The sequence below is a fragment of the Schistocerca piceifrons genome, chromosome 6 (genome assembly GCF_021461385.2).
Source record: "Schistocerca piceifrons isolate TAMUIC-IGC-003096 chromosome 6, iqSchPice1.1, whole genome shotgun sequence".
Lineage (NCBI taxonomy): Eukaryota > Metazoa > Arthropoda > Insecta > Orthoptera > Acrididae > Schistocerca > Schistocerca piceifrons.
Window position 1 is genome coordinate 43,686,988 of NC_060143.1, and position 10,504 is coordinate 43,697,491.

Below are 10,504 nucleotides of genomic sequence, written 5' to 3' on the forward strand. Positions count from 1 at the left end.
GCACTAAGGGACTTAACATCTGAGGTCATCAGTCCCCTAGACTTAGAACTAGTTAAACCTAACTGACCTAAGGACATCACACACATCCTTGCCCGAGGCAGGATTCGAACCTGCCACCGTAGCAGCAGCGCGGTTCCGGACTGAAGCGCCTAGAAGCGCTCGACCACTGCGGCCGGCTGTAATGTTTTCGCGAGAACACGCATGATAATCACGAAATAGCAGCCTAGTCCATAGTCTATCCACCAAGAATCGAATTTCAGCATTGTGACTAAGGAAATAAAAAATAATTTTCGCCGGCCATAAAGATCAGACATTTGTTATCGCCGCAATGGGGGATATTATCTCGTTCAGCCTACCGCGAGATGGAGAAAACTAGTCCACACCATCACTGACAACACTACGAGCACTTCTGACATGAGGCAACACAGCCAGTAAGAGACGTCATCTACCAGTAACAACATTAACTCTGGTTGTCCACCACCCATGTGCTCAGGAACCAAGATCCCTGTGGGGAAGTTTACAGACACTCTGGCCACTTCTCGTCGTACAGACACCTTACATAGAATCTGTTAACAATTACGAAAAATGCTGCTGTGCAACTGCTTGCCACAGCGAAACTAAACGCATGTTTGTCAGCATGATGAGCGGGGACATTGAATCTCTTGTATCCAGCTGAAAATTAATCAAGAACTTCACGAAATGTAGCTGAATAAGGATGTAATGTGCGATGGATACGATCGAATTCCGCGATATTATTAATCATAGGATTTGCTCCGAAAGCAAATTTTCGTCAGGTTACTGGAAACACTACAACGGTAGTCCACAAGCAAACCTACGTTATGTTGCATGGGAGAACTGTACTAGGGTATAACAGCTTTCGGCAAACGTTCGTAAGAGTCTGACTGTCTGTCATTTTCCTGGATGGTTTCTGCATAAAATAGGTTAAGTTACATGAGTTGATTTGAAATGTGGACTCTCGGAATTTTAACAGTAAACTTTTCCGTGTTGCACTAAACCTTTCTCGTATCGTCTGCTAATGGAGTTGAGTGAGCATCTTCGTTCCCATGTCGCGTTTAGTAAGTGAACCTTAACGAAACGCTCCACTCTTCTGAGGACATCTCCTTATCTATTCACGATACACAGTATCTGTTTCAGGCTGCCTATAAAGGCTTCCAGGGGCAGAAAAAATTGCTTTTCAATACTTCATACAATTACTGCGCGAATTTAAAAATTTAAATTGCTGTCATAATCTACTCATTATATGTTCAATCTTATGTTAAAAATTTGACACAGTAATACAGGTATTACAGCTAGAAATAGTGTGCATTTCATGAGCATAACTCGAAAATACCCGTAGACATTTAGTATTTGAGAAAGAGAGCATTGAACGATATCCAACACGTTTTGACATACACTCCTGGAAATGGAAAAAAGAACACATTGACACCGGTGTGTCAGACCCACCATACTTGCTCCGGACACTGCGAGAGGGCTGTACAAGCAATGATCACATGCACAGCACAGCGGACACACCAGGAACCGCGGTGTTGGCCGTCGAATGGCGCTAGCTGCGCAGCATTTGTGCACCGCCGCCGTCAGTGTCAGCCAGTTTGCCGTGGCATACGGAGCTCCATCGCAGTCTTTAACACTGGTAGCATGCCGCGACAGCGTGGACGTGAACCGTATGTGCAGTTGACGGACTTTGAGCGAGGGCGTATAGTGGGCATGCGGGAGGCCGGGTGGACGTACCGCCGAATTGCTCAACACGTGGGGCGTGAGGTCTCCACAGTACATCGATGTTGTCGCCAGTGGTCGGCGGAAGGTGCACGTGCCCGTCGACCTGGGACCGGACCGCAGCGACGCACGGATGCACGCCAAGACCGTAGGATCCTACGCAGTGCCGTAGGGGACCGCACCGCCACTTCCCAGCAAATTAGGGACACTGTTGCTCCTGGGGTATCGGCGAGGACCATTCGCAACCGTCTCCATGAAGCTGGGCTACGGTCCCGCACACCGTTAGGCCGTCTTCCGCTCACGCCCCAACATCGTGCAGCCCGCCTCCAGTGGTGTCGCGACAGGCGTGAATGGAGGGACGAATGGAGATGTGTCGTCTTCGGGATGAGAGTCGCTTCTGCCTTGGTGCCAATGATGGTCGTATGCGTGTTTGGCGCCGTGCAGTGAGCGCCACAATCAGGACTGCATACGACCGAGGCACACAGGGCCAACACCCGGCATCATGGTGTGGGGAGAGATCTCCTACACTGGCCGTACACCACTGGTGATCGTCGAGGGGACACTGAATAGTGCACGGTACATCCAAACCGTCATCGAACCCATCGTTCTACCATTCCTAGACCGGCAAGGGAACTTGCTGTTCCAACAGGACAATGCACGTCCGCATGTATCCCGTGCCACCCAACGTGCTCTAGAAGGTGTACGTCAACTACCCTGGCCAGCAAGATCTCCAGATCTGTCCGCCATTGAGCATGTTTGGGACTGGATGAAGCGTCGTCTCACGCGGTCTGCACGTCCAGCACGAACGCTGGTCCAACTGAGGCGCCAGGTGGAAATGGCATGGCAAGCCGTTCCACAGGACTACATCCAGCATCTCTACGATCGTCTCCATGGGAGAATAGCAGCCTGCATTGCTGCGAAAGGTGGATATACACTGTATTAGTGCCGACATTGTGCATGCTCTGTTGTCTGTGTCTATGTGCCTGTGGTTCTGTCAGTGTGATCATGTGATGTATCTGACCCCAGGAATGTGTCAATAAAGTTTCCCCTTCCTGGGACAATGAATTCACGGTGTTCTTATTTCAATTTCCAGGAGTGTAATTCCAAACCTGGTCTAACCTTTTCCTTAGTTACATTCTCAACTTTTAGATGGGTATGCTGACAATTAATTTTTCCGACTTTTATTCTGTTATCAATATCGGTTGCGGTATTACACGGTCGACTTTACCGCTTCGGTGACGCTAGTTACAACCCTCTGCCGCTAGAGGGCTCCGAATTTCAGCATGTAACATGGCGGTGAGTGACGTAACTATGTCGGTTCCTAGAAACAACTTGCTGTAACCGAGTTTCTAACCGCAGAAAACTTGCCTCCAACTGAAATCCTTCGAAGAATGAAAGTCGTGCACGGTGATGATTGTATCGGCATCAGTAGCGTGGCACGGTGAGCTGTTCGTGCTTGTAATGAAGGAAACGGTGGTACTAGGGTTGGCGATTTTGACTCCGACAACATGAATCAATGAAGTTCCGCCTCAAAGGATCACTGACCCCAAAAAAGTTCGAGACCATGCCAACAATAGGCAACGTCACGCTCACAGTGTTATGGCATGCTCCAGACGTGGTGCATTTGGAATTCGTGCCTAAAGGCATCGCCATATACTCGGTAAAGTATTGCGAGAGTCTCGGACTACTGGAAGCACGAATTCGAAGAGCTCGTTCACACATGGAGCACGACAGTGCCAGACCATACTCGAGCGCTGCGACATCTGCAACAATCCGACGCCTTGGGTTCTCTGTCATCCATCATCCTCCATACAGTCCCAACTTGGCAACATCCGATACTCGTCTGTTACCGAAACGTAAAGAACATCTTCGAGGACTTAATTTTGATAGTGATGAAGCGGCGCAAGCAGAGCTAAGGTTCTGTCTCTTGTCAACAAAGATTCTACAGTGGCGGTATCAACAAACTCGTCTCTCTTTGGGAGAGACGTGTTCTTCGCTGGGGTGAGAAATTTGAGAGATAAATATGTAAACATGAAGAATAAAGATGTAGATTGATAAGAATGATAATAAAATGATAATTAAATAGACACCCTAGCTGCAAGCAGGCGTTGATACACTTCATTGGGGACATGCTGAAAATGTGTGCCCCGACCGGGACTCAAACCCGGGATCTCCTGCTTACATGGCAGACGCTCTATCCATCTTAGCCACCGCGGGCACAGAGGATAGTGCGTCTGCAGGGACTTATCCCTTGCACGCTCCCCGTGAGATCCACATTCCCATGTCTACAACACTACATTCGTATGATGGGCAAACATCTATTAGGCGCACTACGAATGTAGTGTTGTGGACATGTTGGGAATGTGGATCTCACGGGGAGCGTGCAAGGGATAAGTCCCTGCAGACGCACTATCCTCTGTGCCCGCGGTGGCTCAGATGGATAGAGCGTCTGCCATGTAAGCAGGAGATCCCGGGTTCGAGTCCCGATCGGGGCACACATTTTCAGCATGTCCCCAATGAAGTGTATCAACGCCTGCCTGCAGCTAGGGTGTCTATTTAATTATCATTTCATTTCTAGCAAAGCTGCATGGTCATCCACGGTAACTGTTCTTTCGGGAACAGACACTACCGTCATATATAGTTTAAAAAATGGGTTCCCGGGCTTTTACCTTCTTGTGCGAACGCACACGCTATGCCCGAACTCGTACGGGACTTGGTAGATTAATCTGCCACGAGTAATGAGTATGATGGGCAAACATCTATTAGGCGCACTACGAATGTAGTGTTGTGGGCATGTTGGGAATGTGGATCTCACGGGGAGCGTGCAAGGGATAAGTCCCTGCAGACGCACTATCCTCTGTGCCCGCGGTGGCTCAGATGAATAGAGCGTCTGCCATGTAAGCAGGAGATCCCGGGTTCGAGTCCCGATCGGGGCACACATTTTCAGCATGTCCCCAATGAAGTGTATCAACGCCTGCTTGCAGCTAGGGTGTCTATTTAATTATCATTTCATTTCTAGCAAAGCTGCATGGTCATCCACGGTAACTGTTCTTTCGGGAACAGATACTACCGTCATATATAGTTAAATGATAATAAAGTTTGTTTTGCCTAAAAAGCTTCAAGGATTCTCACGTCAATATTTCGGAGGCATTACTTTTCAGCACGCCTACGTAGCGTTGAACAGTGTTTAACGCATTAATGCACCTGTGTAGTAATCGGACGTTTGAAACTACTTTATATATGAGAGTCCTAATTTTTAAAGAATCGACAGTGGCAGGTTTAACGTTAATTCTACCTGAAAATTGTCGCAGACGAGCAGTACTCAAGAATCGGACGAATTGTGGTTTCATAAGTTACTTTTTACGCGATAGGATTACATTTCACAAGAATGCTTGCAGTTAATCACAGTCTGGCACTGTTGCTACGGTCGCAGGTTCGAATCCTGCCTCGGGCATGGATGTGTGTGATGTCCTTAGGTTAGTTAGGTTTAAGTAGTTCTAAGTTCTAGGGGACTGATGACCTCAGATGTTGAGTCCATTTGAACAATCTGGCATATGCGTTCTCTACAATTACTTTCATGTGATTGATTCATTTTAGATCGTTCGCTTCGTACAACAGCGCCATCCGGTATAAGTGAACAACTCTGGGGATGTTCCAACCTTGCCTATTAGGTCAGTGAACTGTAATGGTACTGTAACACTCCCTTGGGGTACGGCGGAGGCCACTATTGCCACAATTTCTCTTCGTTAAGAAACGACAGGTTGTTTTATACATATTTGCTAGTTACTCTTTAATCCGTTTACTAAGCTGCACTGATATGCCGTATAGATAGAACATTGGGCGATAGTGTGGAACTGTGTCGAAATCCTTCAGGACGCCAAGGAGCATGGGGTCAACTTGGACGCCTTTTGGGTCTCGTGGAGGAACAGGGCGGGCTGTGGCTGCAGCTAACCCATTTCCCCCAGTATTCTTTTTTCCAGGAGAGCTTTCGAAGCTTGGTAGATAGAACAGAGCTACTGAATGAATTTTATTTATTTATCGAATAGTGTACATCCTAATACATATATATTCATACAACAAAAAATGGTTCAAATGGCTCTGAGCACTATGGGACTTAACTTCTGAGGTCATCAGTCCCCTAGAGCTTAGAACTATATAAACCTAACTAACCTAAGGACATCACAAACATCCATGCCCGAGGCAGGATTCGAACCTGCAAACTTAGCGGTCGCGCGGTTCCAGACTGTAGCGCCTAGAACCACTCGGCCACCCCGGCTGGCTATATAACAATAAAGTCAACATAGTTAATGTATACGTGTACGTATTATATACCAAACTTAGCTACATATTAACATCTAAGCATCGGATATAAACAGACGCCTCCTATGTTGCCGCAAGGAAATTTCTGAAGGGTCACTTGTAGGGTCGATTTGAACGTTCTTCTGCTATGTGCTGGGTTGTTTGCTGTTCGGGTTCGCAGTCACATTTTGGAGTGGTATCTTCCCCTATTTATGGATAACGTCGGCCCTTATACCAAGATATTCGATCTAATGTCGTCCACAGTTAGCGTGATTGGTTGAGACCAGAAGCCTCCTCTGTGATCGTGAACTTTGACTTTACGGTGGATGGATGACTTAAGCCTTTGCCTTCATTTTACCTGTGGTCTTTTTCACATGCACCTTGTAAGACAGCGTCCTATCGAGCGTGAATCCTGGATATTCAGGATTGTTGTTATGATTGAGACGTTTCTGTTCGAAGTTGATATTAAGCTCTCTTCCTGCTGGGCAGTTGCAAAGGTGGAAATATGATACTTCGGCCTGTGTTGAGTTCGGCTGCAGTCTCCATTTGTAAAAGCGGTCAGCAGCTTTAAGTCGCAGCTCGAGGTGGTGATCTCGTATCAGTCATGGTTTTTGGCTGTAGCCCAGTCATCTGCATCACCGAATTTCCTCGACTGTGTGTTTCCAATGTCGGAAATGTAAAGATAGAAGAAGAGCGGACAAGGACTAAGACTAGTGATACCCTTTTGCAGAGTATTTTGGAGGAGCTAATCTTGACTCAGCTAATTACTTAAAAGCTCTACTCGAACGCATAATATCAGTATCAGTGAGACGGATGATGCACTTGCATGGAATTTTTCTGATCTGTATATATAAAAGGCAACGTGCTGACTGACTGACTCATCATGGTCCAGCCCAAAGCGCTAAGAATACAGACTTGAAATTTGGAGAAGGTGTGGATCTCATATTGTAGGCATTGTTTAAGAAGGGATTTTTCGAAATTCCAACCCTAAGGAGGAGAATATGGATGGAGTTTTTTTTTAAATGTTGTTATTAAGGGAATTTTGAAGCTAGACCTACGAAAATTGATATTTGGTTTCTTGGTCAGAAATAAAGGAAATGTGTTACAGAGTTTTTTGGAAATTTAATCCTATGGGGTGCAATAGTGGATGAAAGCTTTGTCTGAAAATATATCATTATTAAAGAACTACTACATTTAAAGCTACATCTCTGAACATTGGTATTGTAAATTCTCGGTTACAAAAAAGTAGTTTCAGTGTTTTTGGAATTTGAGGCTCTAAGGGACTGAAGGAGGTGATCAGATTTTTTACGAAAATATTTCATTATGAAAGCATTTTTAAAGCTAAAACTATGAAAATTTACATTTGGCATCTCAGTTAGAAATGAAAAACACGTGTTTCACTGTTTTTGCGAATTCAATCCCAATGGGAATGAAACGGGGATGAAAGTTTTTGTGGAAACATTTCATTGTGCAAGCATTGTTGAAGCTAGATCTATGAAAATATGTATTTGGCTTCTGTGTTAGAAATAAAACACAGGCATCTCACTGTTTTTGGAAATTCAACCCCTAATATGGTGAAATATGGGGTGAAACTTTTTATAAAGATATTTCATTGCAAAAGGATTTTTAAAGCTAAATCTTTGAAAATTGGTGTTTGACTTCTCGTTAGAGATGAAAAAAATACGTGTTTCACTGTCTTTGGAAATTTAGTTCCTAAGAGGATGAAACAGGACCAGACTGATTCACTAACTCGTGATTGTCCACTAAGTATAGAAACTTGAAGTTTGCGGGGGTGTGGATCTTATACTGCAGGCATCGTTTAAGAAGGGATTGTCCGAAATTCCATTCCCAAAGAAGTGAAATAGGGAATGAAAGATTCTGAAAGTTTGTCACTATTAACGGAGTTTCGAAGCTAGAACTACGAAAACTGGTATTTGGTTTCTCGGTCAGATAATAAAAAATAAGTGTTTCGGCAATTTTGGAACTCCAACCAATAAGGGGGTGAAACGGTGGGTGTAAGTTTTTTTGAAAATAAATAATTACTGAAGAATTACTAAAGGATTTTAAGGCTACATCTATGACAATTGGTATTTGACTTCTCGGCTAGAATAAAAAAAAAAAAAACCTATTTCAGTGTTCCTGGAAATTCAAACCCTGAGGGAGTACAATAGGACATGACATTTTTTAAGAAAATATTTCGTTACGTTAAAAAATTTTAAAGCTAAATTTATGAAAATTGGTATTTCATTTCTCGGATAGATATAAAGAAATATTTGTCAGGGAATGAAAGTTGCCGGCCGGAGTGGCCGAGCGGTTAAAGGCGCTACAGTCTTGAACCGCACGACCGCTACGGCGCAGGTTCGAATCCTGCCTCGGGCATGGATGTGTGTGATGTCCTTAGGTTAGTTAGGTTTAAGTAGTTCTAAGTTCTAGGGGACTTATGACCATAGCAGTTGAGTCCCATAGTGCTCAGAGCCATTTGAACCATTTTTTTGAATGAAAGTTGCTATGGAAATATATCTCCACAAGAACGCAAAAGACTTGATTAGCAAAAACTTTTGACTCCAGCAGCTGGAATAGCTTTTTGGTCAGAAGTACATTCGGAAAAGATTATGCTTATACCACCTTAATTATCGCGGAAAGCTTAGAAGGTGTTGCAATTTGTGAACAACTTAAGAATTCGATTAAATGAAAAGAAAATCTCTGCAGGCCATACGGTCTACGCGAGCGAAGCGTTGGGCGCTAAGCTAGGTAGGTTGTATAACAACCCGTGCCTCCAGACAGTGTAATATGCCGCAGTTAAATCTATAAAAGCAAGCTACGTTTTTCTTCTGTTCTAATATCCTGCCTCTATATGATTTGTTAGGGTACCTGGTCTGTGCATTCTCTAGCAGGTCGAAATCCTGCTTGCTCGTCTGAGATTGATTCCAGTTCTTTTGAGTTCAATCTGTTGTATAGGAGCCCCTCAGGCAGCTTGTAAGTAGTGGTGAGCAAAGGAACTGGCTGAAGGAAGTTAAGGTTGTGAGGGTGCATCAAGAAACGCTCAGTCACTAAGAGCACTGCTAGCGAAAGAAGAGGTTCCGGGTTCGAGTTCAGCTCCTGCACACAGGTTTACTCTGTCAGAAAGTTTCAGCACAGTGCACACTCCGGTTCACTCTCCATTTAGCTCAAGGTGTGTCATTTCGGCGCTCTTGCGGTGTTTGAAAGGAGGAACCATATAACGATTTTCTGTATCTACATTAGTATTTCGGCTTTGTTTGTACATAGCCCGTTTCGATGTCAGTACGACCATTGTGTAGAGGATTTTGACAATATACTTACTTCATATGAGACTAAAAGTTTTTCAGATTTGTAGTCAAATCAGTAAGCAAAGCAGAAACAGTACACAGGGGGCGTTCATACAGACACAAAGACATGAATGGATTTGTAGATGTTGCTATTTCAGAAACGCGCTTTTCAGCCTTCATTGTCTCTTTTTCAATCAAAGATGATGCCGTAAACATTATTTGCAGCTACGGGCCTGTGACATTGGCCGCTGAAATTTCAGAGAAATTGATGTAAATTCGTATCAATAGATACAGGAAATCCAAGAAAAAAATGATTCAACAAAGCAATTGGTGCTGTAATCAGAGAAACATGGTACAGAATCGTGCCTCATAAGAACCTACGCTTCCAGTTCACAGAGCGTCTTTCTGTACCATCACTATTGCAAGTATTTAGTTTTGATAAATTTAATACGATATTTCGAAAATCCAAGTTCATGAGGAATGAATGGACACTAGAGGGGAATATATTTGCTGGAAGTACGGTACGCGACTGCAAAACGTAGCAGAATGCGTCTATTTGAGTCAGTTTGTATGGAAAGATACCTAAATCCACAAATATTTCGACGTATTAAATTATACTAGCAAGCTCATTGAAGATAATCTTCAGTTTTAACGTTTAAGATGTCAAATGAACTGAAGAAAGCAGTGTTTGGCCACTGTATACCGCCAGTAGTAACTTGTGGCAGTGAGACGTGGAGGTTAAATGAGTACATCGTTAGAAAATTGATAGTGAACAAAAGAGCAATGGAGAGACCAGTGTTGGCCAACAGAAACGTAAAACAGACGCACAACAAAGGTCAATGACATAATGAAAAGAGTGAATACTTTGTGGGTGCTGCACTTGATAAAGAATTCGAGAAGAACGTTTAAATAAACATATTAAACTCTTCCAATTTTTGGTAAGATTAAGCTGCAGACTAAACTCTTTGCAATGTATTCAAGGAAATAGATGAAAGAGCACTGTAGAGCTCTGAGACTTCGAGAAAATAATCTTACTTTCTCTTTGAAATTTATTCAAGGAAATAAATGAAAGAGCGCTGTAGAGCTCTGAGACTTCGAGAAAATAATCTTACTTTCTCTTAGCAAATGAACATGTAACTATAGTTGCTATGTCGTCAATGCAAAAAACAATGATCAGAAACATT

At 43.8% G+C, this 10,504-nt stretch overlaps 1 non-coding gene across 1 annotated transcript; it reads left to right on the top strand.

Annotated features, from left to right (window-relative positions):
* The first annotated feature begins 4,154 nt into the window (after nucleotides 1-4,154).
* Nucleotides 4,155-4,229, top strand: Trnat-ugu. The gene has a single exon. It is a non-coding gene; the product is annotated as a tRNA-Thr (tRNA).
* The last annotated feature ends 6,275 nt before the right edge of the window (nucleotides 4,230-10,504 follow it).